This window comes from Cicer arietinum, chromosome 7, assembly GCF_000331145.2.
Source record: "Cicer arietinum cultivar CDC Frontier isolate Library 1 chromosome 7, Cicar.CDCFrontier_v2.0, whole genome shotgun sequence".
NCBI lineage: Eukaryota > Viridiplantae > Streptophyta > Magnoliopsida > Fabales > Fabaceae > Cicer > Cicer arietinum.
The window spans coordinates 52,999,187-53,012,695 of record NC_021166.2 but is presented as its reverse complement, the minus strand read 5'-3'; the positions used below and the strand labels follow the sequence as shown (position 1 = coordinate 53,012,695).

At 27.1% G+C, this 13,509-nt stretch overlaps 1 long non-coding RNA gene across 1 annotated transcript; it reads right to left on the bottom strand.

Annotated features, from left to right (window-relative positions):
• Nucleotides 1-419: 419 nt before the first annotated feature.
• LOC105852599 (uncharacterized) lies at nt 420-1,309 on the bottom strand. The gene is made up of 3 exons (XR_001144500.3): nt 1,198-1,309; nt 998-1,059; nt 420-472 (listed from the first exon to the last, which is right to left on the bottom strand). It is a non-coding gene; the product is annotated as an uncharacterized lncRNA (long non-coding RNA).
• Between the last annotated feature and the right edge of the window lie 12,200 nt (nt 1,310-13,509).

The window sequence follows — 13,509 nt, the reverse complement described above, 5'->3', positions numbered from 1 at the left end:
ATTCGGGTTGAACTATTGGACCATTTTAAATTTCTCAAATTCTAATGTGTTTTTTTTTTTTTGTAAAATTAAGTGCAATTTTGTGTGGGTCTTTAAACATAATGGTCTATACAACATTAATAAACATTTTTATGTTTTAAATTGTTTTTAGCCAAATAAATTGTAAATTAATTACTTCTATTTTAGACTATTTTTGATCCATTTTTCCTTTGAGCTTTGAATTTGTAAGCTATTCAAAATAGTATCATTTTAACTTAGTCTAATTTAATCTCACTTTAAAAATGATTATTTATCTTTCAAATTTATTTTGTTCCATTTTAACCTTACTAATGAGCTTTGTAAAATGAAACATTACCATGACACCATACATCAACAACAAAGAACAACATATCAATTTAAATTTATAAATAAAATTTTAATTTCTTCAAAATAATGTGATTCACTTCATGCATCAATCTGAAGCACCATCAACCTACACATAAAACAAATTTAAAATTAGAATTCAGATTTACTAAGAAATAAAACATTAAAAAAGTGAAGGCCATATTATCTCTTTATCCATGAAACAAATAAATCTTAAGACCAAATTAAAAAGATTCAAGATTAAAAACTATATCAACTTATTATTATCATCATTATCTATGTAATTTCTATTCAGAAAAATTATTTCATCTACATAGACATATATAAACAAGAACATCTTAATGGTGGAAGTAGAAAACCAAAACCTAAAAACTTAAAGCAAAACTCAGAAACCAAACCAAAGGCCATATGTCCTAAGTAATAAGACACCATAACCCTAAAAATAACCCTAAATCTTAAAACAAAACACAAAAATAACCCTAAATCTTAACATAAAACACATAAAAACAGTAAAACTTAAACCAAAATTCATATGTGACTGTAACTCTAAAAATAACCTAAAACACATAAAAACAGTAATAAGACGCTTAACCCTAAAAATAACCATCAACAAACGTAAAAGACTTAACAATACCGTGTTGATATGTGACTGTAACTCTTCCTTCACTCCATCAAGTTTTGTCCGATTACAAATCGCTAATTTTGAAGAGAGAAAAAAGATTAAAAGAAATCACTAAAATAACAAAGAGTAAGTTTAAAGATGTGAAAACGTGAGAAACTGAGATAAGAGGGAAAAAAAAAAAAAGACACATAGAGAAGAGTAGAAGAACCTACCTGAAAGCTTTGTTCTCTTTTGAGAGTGAAAATGATGGCACTCCTGAGGGAATGAGTGGTAGTAGGCGGCGAGATGAGAGAAATGGGAACTAGGGTTACAGGCGGCGGAATGAGAGAAAGGAGAATTAGGTTTAGGTTTGTTACTATCATATTTATATAATGGGTTGTGCTCCTGGGCCTCATATTTCCAGTGGCCCAAACTCCATTTAGATATATATATACACGGTCGGGTTCGGTTTTTACCGGTCCAAATTTCAGAATCCGAACCCGCCCGCACAATACCAATTCAATCCGTTTTCCAAACCCGTCAATCCGGTTCACCCGACTTAACCCGCCCGAATGAGTGTTTTGGGCCTCGGACCGGTCGGTTTCGGGCGGGCTTGGCATTCTTGTCCACCCCTATATAGAGGATGCATCAAATAAGAAGAATGACTAAAAGGATAAAATATCAACCATTAGATCAAAACGAACCAATAAGATTAAATTCTTTGGCTATTCACCTTCTCTACTCTTGTATTGCGCAAGATTACTAATGAAGTTAAAGTCTAAAAGTGCTACCATCATCCACATTTAAGTCAAATCAAAATTGGAGTACCTGCATCTAAACCGACAACACCTTTACTTCAAACAATTTCAACTAAGCTACCGCGTATTTTTCAAAATTAAAAATTGTAACATTTACATTTTTCTATAAGGATAATTATGAATTACTTCAAAAAGCCAATATAAATTTTATAACTAAAAGAATATCAATGTTTGAAATACAGTTTGCAAGAAAGAAATAGGTGTACGTGACTTTTTAATTGAGCAATTTAATCTCATTGGTTTATTTTGATTCAACTCTATCTATCTATGTATCTAATTGATCAAATATGTAATATTTCCACAAAGTTTTGGAAAAAAAGTATGAATTTTTTTAATCATAAGGTTATTTATGGCATGTGCTAGATTATTTAGGTACGGAATATGTAACCTTTCCTTGCATATAGTGTGTGTAGTATTGTGCACAGTAGTTAGCGAATGTTTATTTTCTTTAAACGTTTTGAATTCTTACTTGCACGACAAGTGATGATTTGTGATATTGAATGGTGGCTTGATGAATATTTGTCGATCGAATAAATAAATTGATTATTCAAATTATAAGTATAAGGTAAATTAATCGTCGAGTTTTGCAAATTAGCAAATACATTTATGAAATTGTAAAATAGTAATCTAAGTAATCTATATTTAAACTTTTATCGTTAAAGAATATGAAATGACATGTTAATTGAATATTTGACTAATCCACGTTGAATATTTGACTAATCCACGTAAATTTCATTGGTCAATTTACATAAGAACTATTTTGATTGATATTTTACAATTTCAAAAATGTATTGACCGATTTACAAAATTCAAAAATTAATTTAACCGATATTTTCAATTTTATAGATCAATTTGCATATTCACTCAATAGTTATCATATTTGTTATAATAAATATTGATTTGTTTGCAATTGTTATATTGTGATCATGATTCTAATGAATCAATATGATTGTTTTTATAGTGTTAATCAATTAGGATGACCATGTCAACTAATTGGGTAAATAACAATTGTTAAAGTTAAGGAAACAACTAATTGGGTAAATAACAATTGTTAAAGTTAAGGAAACAACGAGAAAGAATAATGACCAAAGGATTAGGGTAACATTATGGAGGATAAATTTAATGATATATTAAGTTAATAAGTAGTGGGTTAATTTTTTTGATTAAATTTAATAATGGGCTGATTTGATAAGTAATAGATTAGAGTGATAATTAATGCATTAGAGTAATGGACTAATCTATTGAACAAATTATTAGACAATTAGGTGTGTTAATTGATCGATTAGAAGTAATCAGTACTCATAAAATTGTCAAAGTTAAAGATTAATCGATTAAAGTTTAGCTAATCAATTAGGGAATAATTGAAATTTAAAAAGTAGCTAAAAGTTGATACCTAAAAATGTGTGGATTGGAGCTGCCTCTCCAAAATAAAAAGTAATAGGTTGTTTTCTTTTTCCTCTATTAGTAAATCATGATTTAGGATCATTTTAATTTTGGTTTAAAATTATTTCTCTAAATTATTATTTCTTCACTTTATTTAAATAATTGACTTTTACATAAATTTAATTTTTCTTTCGTATTTTTGTTGTTGTGATTTTGTCTTATGAGTGTGCCGCTTTTTGATTTTACATCTTAATGTGCCGCTTTTTGATTTTTCTGTCTTAATGTGCCGCTTTTTCCGTCTTAGTGCAATGTTTGTTTTGGCTAAGATTGACAGAGTAGCTTTGATCAATTACATATTTCAATCAATTATTTTGACGTCATCAACATTATAAATTCAAATACATAAACATTTGCAGATACTTAAATTTTGTCATACTTATAGACACATTACCATTTTGCGTTATGTTGTCGTTGAATGATGTTAGTTTGTTCGCAGATTTATTCTTTTTGTTTTTAATAAATTTAAATTTATATTGCATCGATTTATTGTATAATTTGAATCAATAAATATTATTTTATGTCAGGAAAAAAAAAGTAATTAAAAGATTGTTATAATAGATTATGTTACGTAATTAACTAATTAGTTTGTTTATACGATTAAAAGATACTATCTCCGTATAAAGTTATAAGTCACGTTGTGAAGAAAACAATATATTGCCCTAAATCATAGGTCGTTTACATATCTATAAAATATTAATGTTTTTTATTTTTTTCCATAGTACTCTCTTATTCTCTTTCTATTAATTTCTTTTTCTTATATTATTAATGAATACTAATTTTATAAAGTAATTCATAATTTCTTTTTTCGACACAAAATTAATTATATTTTTTATTTGTGTGAAATTATCGAAATGACTTATAATTGAAATATAAATAGTAATAAGTAATGGTTGATTTGTTTGTTAATTAAGTAAGTTCATAATAATTAATGATAAATTGATAATTAATTACTAAGAATTAGCGATAATAAATAGTAATTAATTAATTAATTATATGTGATTAATTAATTAGTGCTAATTTAGGAAAGACATTAAGTATAAAATATGATAGATAAAAAGACGATACATCTTTTAAAAGATGAATTGCTGTTTAACTATGGATGTATAATAATTGCTTGTGATGATTATAAATACTATAGTGATTTGCTCGATTACATATATATGGATTGAGTCATGTTAAATAATATACTATTGATGATTGATTAAGTGTCTAATGTGTACTTGTTACATCATGAGTAGACTATGTCGAGGATTGTGTGTTCATTTTATATGTTACATTATTCTATTGCATGATAGTAAATATAGTTATATGCATGATTTAATGAAGTCAGTGTTCATATACTGTGCATAACATTCTAAGTATTGCATTGCGAGTTCGTTTTATATGTTGCATTATTCTATTGTATGATAGTAAATACAGTTATATGCATGATTTAATGAAGTCATGGATTTAATGAAGTCATGAAGTCAGTGTTATGTGTAACACTTTAAATTTTATGATAAATTATTTTATTAATAATATATAATTTTAAATAATTAATTTGGTGTTAAAATAATTTAAGATATATCGATTAATTTTCTTTATATGTATAATTTCTATGATGTGTTAATCTTGTACATATTAGATTAAATGAGTGATATAAATAATAAATATTATATTTTATTATTATATATATTTCAAAATATAGTATTATTTTAGTGTATATATTTTAAAGAATAAGATTTTAGGTGATTTTACGTGTATATGTGTGGTCGTAATTAATGTGATATTTTCTATATGTTTGACTAACGTTAAGTGTGCACGTATTTATATTTTAATTATTTCTAACTATTTTCTATTTTTAGCTATTTATTTTGTAAATAATTTATCTTGAGATATTAATAATATTGTGATTGATTTCCTTTGTTTTTATATAATTCATATAGAATGGTGAATTTAGACATATTTATTGTGATTTAGTAATTAATATAAATTGTTGTTGTTATATTTATTTATTTTATTATTTTTGACTATTTTATAAAGATTGTAGTATTTTTATGCGATTATTTAAAAAGTATTATAGTAATAACTATAATTATTATTTTGAATATGAGAGTTTTGGTTATTAATGTATCTTAAAAGATTAACTATTTTATTGTATAAAATATTAGTTTTGAAATCTTAGTAATGTTTTATTAATGAAACTGTGTTTAAAAAAGTGTTAAAAGAAATTAGTTTCGATAATTGTTAGTTTTATTTTAAAAAAATAAAATAAATAAGTAAAACGTGTTTTATGGGTTATACTCATATGCAAGAGTAAAATCTAATTAAATATAATAAATAAAAAACTAATTGAAAAGAATATCAAAGAAAAGCATGAGAAAAAGATAGTAAGGGACACACAATAGAGCACGACAACGACCCCTCCACCTTGAGAGAAAATAAAGAAAATTGATACCAGTAACTGATAACTGTTCCAAAACTTTCTCAGATTTCGTCTAAAGTTCAGGATGTTGTGTCACTCATTTAGTTAGTCAACTAAACACACTTTCTCATATTTTTAACCATCCAAATTTCTCTATAAAATATTCAACTTCTCCTTTTAAAGAATTCACTATTTAGCATCGTAAGTCCGATTTAAGTGAAATCAATCTCAAAACGACCGTGTGAATAATGGTTATATTATCCACTGATTACTTACCAATTTATGATAAGTTTACTTGACTCAAATTTGAAACTGACCCTTTTAGAGTGTGTTCTCATAATTATTTTTTTTATTGTTTCTCTATAAATTACCGAGTTAGATCGATTGGAGGACAGAGAGTTAAAGAACAAAGGCCTTTTGCTGGTAGACTCATATTCACATGTGAAAATGTCGAAATAAGGTAAGAGGTGAGAGACCGTTTGAATTCATGAGTATAATATTATAAAAACGAACGAGAAAGTCGTATTCTCAACGATTCATTTGCGGCTCGCTACATACGACAATAGTCATTTGAGGGATAAATTAATTAATGTATAAATATGAAAGTTGTGAGATTAAAATATGGAATAAAAACATTTATAATGTGTTGATTGATTTAATTTCGTTGAATGTGTTATATTTGATTAGACAAATATGTTTGATTACACAAATTTACGTGATGTTACAAATTTACATTCAAATGAATTTTATGCATATGTTTGATTAGACAAATTTACTCGATGTTATAAATTTGTGATAAGTTTATGTGATGATGGTGATATACGATCGATGATAGTGATGTTATAAATTTATGATGAGTTTATTTGATGATGTATGATTTGTGATATTGATGTTATAAATTTGTGATGAGAATATTGAAATAACGCTATAGTTGATGAAATAATGGTGATTCCAACTTGTGCTTGAGATGATGATCTTAATGGAGTATCTTAGACCAACGAGGGGTGAAACTAAATGTTATTCCTTTGAATTGGGGATGATCTTGTCATCATATAAGTATGGTATGACAAGTCTGGTGATGTTGAGGTATTCGACTGGGGAATTCCTAAGTAACTTGGAGGTAGCCCTCCAAATGTCAGGAGCTACCATGGAACACACATTTATCTCGATTGTCGCATATGCGTCTCAGGTTGAGTTGAGATGATCTATAAGGACAAGATCAATTTGAATTGTTTGTCCACTTGCATGGTGGCATGATATCAAACCTCCTAACCATGTACTTCAAAGTTAGAATACTACCAAATTATAAAAAAGTAGAGTATAAACTCATCTATAACATTTCATTTTCTTGTGATTAATGTGTTTTAATAATAATAATAGTTTCTCTTATATGATTTGATGCATATTATAACGAGATAATGATTTTACTTGAGTGACTTTGATGTTATATTATAATGAGATTATGTGTTTTGATACGATCTATTATTATTATTTGCATGTTATTCTTACTTATATTATATTATTTACATGATTTTGAAACTCACGTCCTTCATTATTTGTGTTTGACTGACTTGATCATGCGTTTGCGAAATCTCAGTTATTACATGTTAATGAGTCTTGAAGTTTAAATTTGGAAGAAACTCCACTTTGATATGTGATACCGGGAATGAAAGTCATAAATTGTATTTTATTTATTTAATTAGAAACAATTTTTTATATGAAAACGTTATAAGTACTAATAAGTTTTTGGAATTAAATTAAAAAATTATAGTTAAATTAAGTTCATCGTGATTGCACTATTTTATAAGAAGAAAAAAGTTTAAAGTATTTCATTTGTATTTTGAGAAATGTGATATACTAAATAACTCGTAAAAAAATTTTTCCTCTAAAAAAGTTTTTATTTATCCATGACAAATTTTTATAAAAAATATAATATAAATTATTGTATATATTATTTTAGAGATTAGAGTGTCAGATCACGGAAAATATGATCATATTTATGTTGCATAAGTGCCTATTATGCATGATTAGTTTTTATTATGTGCTTGAATTGTGATTTTCACTCATTCAACCAACACTAGTAAACTACAATGATATGAGTCGGTGGAAATTCTCACGATGTGACGTTATAAGTTTGTGCGTTCCAATCTATTAGATCCTAATTTATTTTAAGATATGACTATGTAACTCGGGGATCAGTGTTATTTTGTAAAAGTTTATTTATGGATTTAAATTGTATTAAGTGATATATTTTTTAACAATAATATTTTAGTATATTTTATAAAGTTTTAAGCTTTTGCAAAAAATTTGGTATTTTTAAAGTCGTTTATGTATTATTAAGTGTAGTATTCCAATTTTGTCCGATAATTTAAAAAAATTCAAAAAATAATAAAATCATAATAATGTGTTTTTATTGTATTAAAACATTTTCAAAAAAAATCAAAATCGGACATATAAATATAGTCAAATAGTTGAGTTCACATTCTCATTAATGCTTCAACAAAGAGTTATTTTTTTTTTTCAAAAGCGAAATATACAAAAGGTAGAACTTTTCTGGATATAAACAAAAAATAATAAAAAAATATTCTTAAATGGATTAATTGAATGAGACATCTTTTTTATTCCTTTAGTTTTTGAGACACGGGTTATATAAGTTGATAATCTTAAAACTCGTATTTCAAAATAATTTTTCAAATCAGACAAACTTTTTTTTTCTTCATCAAAAAATTAATTGATATTCAGATATAATAATAAAAAGAAATAAATATATTAAAGTTAATATTAATTTTGCACAATTAATTTTACGTAACTGTATTTTAACGGATGTCGTAGGGTAATAATACATTTCATACTCATAATCGACTCTTAAACTCAGAATTTGGTTTAAAAGACAATTTTTTATTTTAAAATGTTTTTCCTATTTTTAATAAACTTTGGTAGCGACTTCGTTGAATTCGAGACACACTCAAAATTTTAGGTTGCAACCCTAAACAAATGGCACTCGCCCTTGCAAGCACTCCAATGTTTGTCCTGTGTGATAAGATCTTGTGTCTATGTTTAATTGTATGACTCTAAAATATGGTCTATGGTGGACGATGTGTACCATGTCATCTTCAAATGTAGGTCATTTATAAGACTGCAAGTGCAAGGTATTATCGCGTAGTAAAAAATTATCGTTCTCACAAGAACTTTGTTATGCGTATCGATCTCTATTTACTATGATGATTAGCTAAAACAGAGATTGTTGATAGTGATTTTTTTTAATTAAAATTTGGAATAAAATTAAAACTTTGGGTTGTAGTTTTTCACAATGATGAATACAATAAAACCAATATTCTCTAAGTTATGAGTATTAAACTCTTAAAAATCACATAAACAATTATAACTAATGCTTTCTTTCAAATAGCAAATGTGTACTTTAAACTAATAACCCATCTATTTTCAAGATTAATGTATTAACAAAATCCTTTAAGAAAAAATATTTGTCATGATTTAAAGAGAACCAAAATCTATTTTCATGATTTGATTCTCTAGTTCAATTTTGTAGTTCATATATCAAATTCGCCTTTCAGTGTTTTACTTCATATTCAAGCACAAACATGATTCTTACTAAGATTGAATGAAAAGATCAATACCCATGACATAAATAAATAAAAATTGTTAGAGATCTATCACTGAAAAACCTACAATCCCAAGACAAAGAAGATCTACTCCCACATGATCACAATAGAATCAAACCTTAAATATAAAAACATTGAAAATATAAAATAACAAAATAAAAATAGAAAACCGAATATTATTGAAATTAGAAAACTGTTAAGAAAACCAAAACAAAAAAACAAGAGTAGCAAAAAAGTCTGTGAGTAAGAATCTATGTCATACTAAATATTTTTGTCATTTTGTATAGCCTAGGTGCTTTCGTGGGCTTTAATTACAAGAAACCATAGGATTTCTTATAAGAAAAATGGTTCAACAATAGAAGTTGGACATATTACATCTGTAATGGTCATTACGGGCACACAATAATCCTTGTTTCCTTGGTGTGACAAATTCTCACTTTTTTTCTTATCCCACTATTACGGGTGCAATGGACATTACGACCGTACCCGTAATTATTGTTGAAACATGTTTTTCTTTCATCTATTTAATAAGAATGGATTATGACTGCACCACTTGACTTCAGAGCTCTTTGCACCAAGAATCTTCACTTCTCCTTGCAGCCAAAACAAAATAAAAAGATAGTGAAATAGAATTAAAATCAGATTATAAACATCATATTAACCTATCAAACAAAGATATAAAAATAGATAAATTCTTGATGATGAGTCATGAATGTTGTTTTGTACAAATAATTCTAACAAGAAATTCACACAGTTCATGAATGATTTTAAGTTAAGAGAAAATCAATTTATTTGATAGATTTTAAGACCAGATAAAATAATGATTGTGATACGGAAAAAAAACAAAGAAATTATACTAATTTCTCTAGAGGTACGCTTAAATATTCAAAAATATTATCTTGACACAAAAAAGTAGATATCAAATATAAGATCCAATATCAATTATTTAGAACTTAACAATTTAATCTATAAACCTTAATAAAACAAAGACAAATATAATAAAGTAATAATTAGAATCATAAAATACAACTGAAAACTACATTCAAAATATAGTTTACATTTTATTTTGGTATATTCGTAAATTAATATTACAACGTGAACTAATTTAAGTCTTTAACAAATTTTCATTACATCATATAATTCAATACATTCGAATTTTAAAATTAATAAGTTTGGACCAATCCTCTTATGCTCAACCCGTATCTTGATTTTCTCCAATTTCTAATATAAAGTAAGGGGGTGAGATAAAATTTTAGTGAGTTCTAAAAATTAAGGAAGAGGTAGTTCAAACATATTTCTTTCATAAATATGCATAAAAATATGAAATTATGAGGCATATCACGATGAAGCTCCTAACTTTAATTTTTCATAACAACTTAACTCAAATCATTCTTTCATTATGATTCTGAAAACTATGCATGACCTCAAATATTTTCCTTGACACAAGGAAAAGTCACCCAATATCTTAATGTGGGTCACCAATAAAAGGGAGTCCTGATTAGTAAATGTGGTCTTGCCAAATCCCAACCAACGTCCTAATTATTCTCCTCTACCTGTTGTTTCATGCTTAGAACAAACCTAAATGTCCCACTGTAAATTAAGGTCATCCGATATCTAATTAATGCGAATGTAATGCACTTGAGATGTTATGTATGTAATGTCTTGATAATATTATGTTTGCAATGCATCATTACTCCATAACATTTATAATAAATTAACAATATATTGAAAATCAAGTGGAAATTAAATCCTAAGTATTTGATCAGAGTTGGAACCAGGGGTAAACTCAGCCAAAGGCAGAACTCTTGACCAGAGGTTGTGTGCATTTTGGAGTAACAAATCAGAGGCAACATGATAAGAGGCAAACTCCAATCAGAGGCAAGCTATAACCAGAGGCAACATGACCAGAAGCCTATAGGTCAGAGGCAGCATAATCAGAGTCAAAGGATATGGGCCAAAGGCAGTGTCAAATGATACATGTCTAAAGGCAAAATCAGAGGATACATGTCCAGAGATAGAATTAAAGGATACATTTCTAGAGGCAGAATCAGAGGATACATGTCTTGAGGCAACTTGATCAAAGGGACTTGGATAAGAGGCAACTTGATTAGAGGGACTTGGATCATAGACAACTTGATTAGAGGAAAGATAGAAGGGAAACAATATAGGCAAAATGGAAGGAGAAACTCAAAAAAAAGGTAGATGAATACAAATAAGATAGCAAAGTAGAAGAGTACTACTTGAGGCAAAATATAAGCATTTCACCAGAGGCAAAAACATAAGTAATTTACCAGAGGCAAAATACAAGAAACCATAATACAACTAACAAAGACAAAAAAAAAGGAGAAACCATATGCATAAATACTCAGAGTTGAGAAATAGCATCAGAGGCAACATGCCCAAAACGTAAGTTAACCATTAGAGGCATAATGCCCAAAATAATGAGTTAGAAACTAGAGGCAACAATATAAAAAAGAATTATCAAAGGTAAAAATACTTAGGTTTTTGAAATAACAACTAGAGGCCAAAATTATAGAGGCGAGGTGAAAGAGCATCCAAGGCATGCACATTTGCCTTCAGTAACAAGATTCACACATTAAACTACAATTCTTTACTCGAAATCATGAGAGTTCCTAAATTTCCAACACAACAATCATGAAATGATAAAACAAACAACATGCATGATATTTTAAAATCATTTGGGTGCAGTTTCAAATCACCTATATGCTACAAATTACATTTCCTCACGCTAAGTTCTTTTAACTCGTAATGCTCCAAAAACAGTTTATGTCAAGAAGTAAAAAAATTCAGTGAATAAATTTCTAGAACCCTCGTGCTAAAAGAAGTTAATGTAACAGAACTCACATAAATGACACTAAAGAAGAAGAAGATTTTGGTCCAAAGCAGCTTTGAGCTCCTCTTGAAGACAGGTTCCCTGCTTCACTGATTTGAGTTGATTCACAAGGATGAAGAGATATATTTTCGCATGCAAGGCTCCTGGGCAGCGTTGGAGGACTTTAGTGAACTTCTAATCTTGAAAGATTAGGAAGAGAATGAAAAATGGAGGATTTGGAATAAAATGTGAACAGTAACAACGGGGTTACCCTTCAGATTGGTTACGGGAAGAAGAAGGGAAAAATGAGAGAATGATTGAGTATTTTTCTACGAAAAGATAAAATGAGGGGAAAGAAGGAGATTCTTCTTTTTGTCCCTTGAACATGCCCCATATTACCTTTTTGTCGATTCTTATTTTAATTAAAATTATTTATTTCTAAATTAATGTGTTAATATTTTGACTACCCTTTATTTTTAACATATATTAATTAAATGAATTATTACACTAAATACCAACACTATATATTTTCATCACATTTATACGGTGAATAGTACATATACATAATATTTTTTCAATACAATTTTTTTTTAATAACAATAGAGAATTTTTTTTTAGACACATATACATGTTTATATCATTAATTATTTAAAATATTTTATTAACCACTAAAATGTATACGATTAACCACTTCTTTGACATATATCATATTAATCATTAAAATGCACGACATTAACCACTTAGTTTACAATATGTATTTTATCGGTTAACGAACATTCTAACTAGATAATGTCACTTTGTGTTACAAAAATATTCCTTTATTATTTTTATTAAAATATTAAAATATTTTTCATTCAATTTGAAAAAAATACTATATATGGTATTTATATGAGATTCATACAGTGTCCTGTATTTGTGTTAGAATATATTTAGATAATAGATTTAGGATCTCAAAATACTTGAAGGTTCATTAATGAGAGAGAAATGATTTAGTAATTAAAATATTAAATATAATTGTTAACATTTTTGTTTCATAAATAAATTCTCAAGTATGAGTGAAAATAGATCATATGGATCAATAGTGGTTTATGGCTTAGTCTACAACACATTAGAACTTTTTTTTTTTTTCTTTCTTTTTTATATATAAGCTACGCCAAAACTTTTGTAAAAGCATGTTTAGCTAAAAGGTCGGGCCAAAGCCTGAAACGGTCTTTTAAGCACTTCAGACTGTTCTAATTAATTAAATATAAATACATTTTTTTGCTACTACTATTATCATAATATTAAGCTTTATTTTTGTGTTAAATCATAAATTGTGAACATTTTCTGTAATTTAAATATACTGATTTACATTAATATTTGACAAATTTAAAATTATTATTATAAAATATAATATTAAATATTCTAAAAGATCGTGTTAAATATCA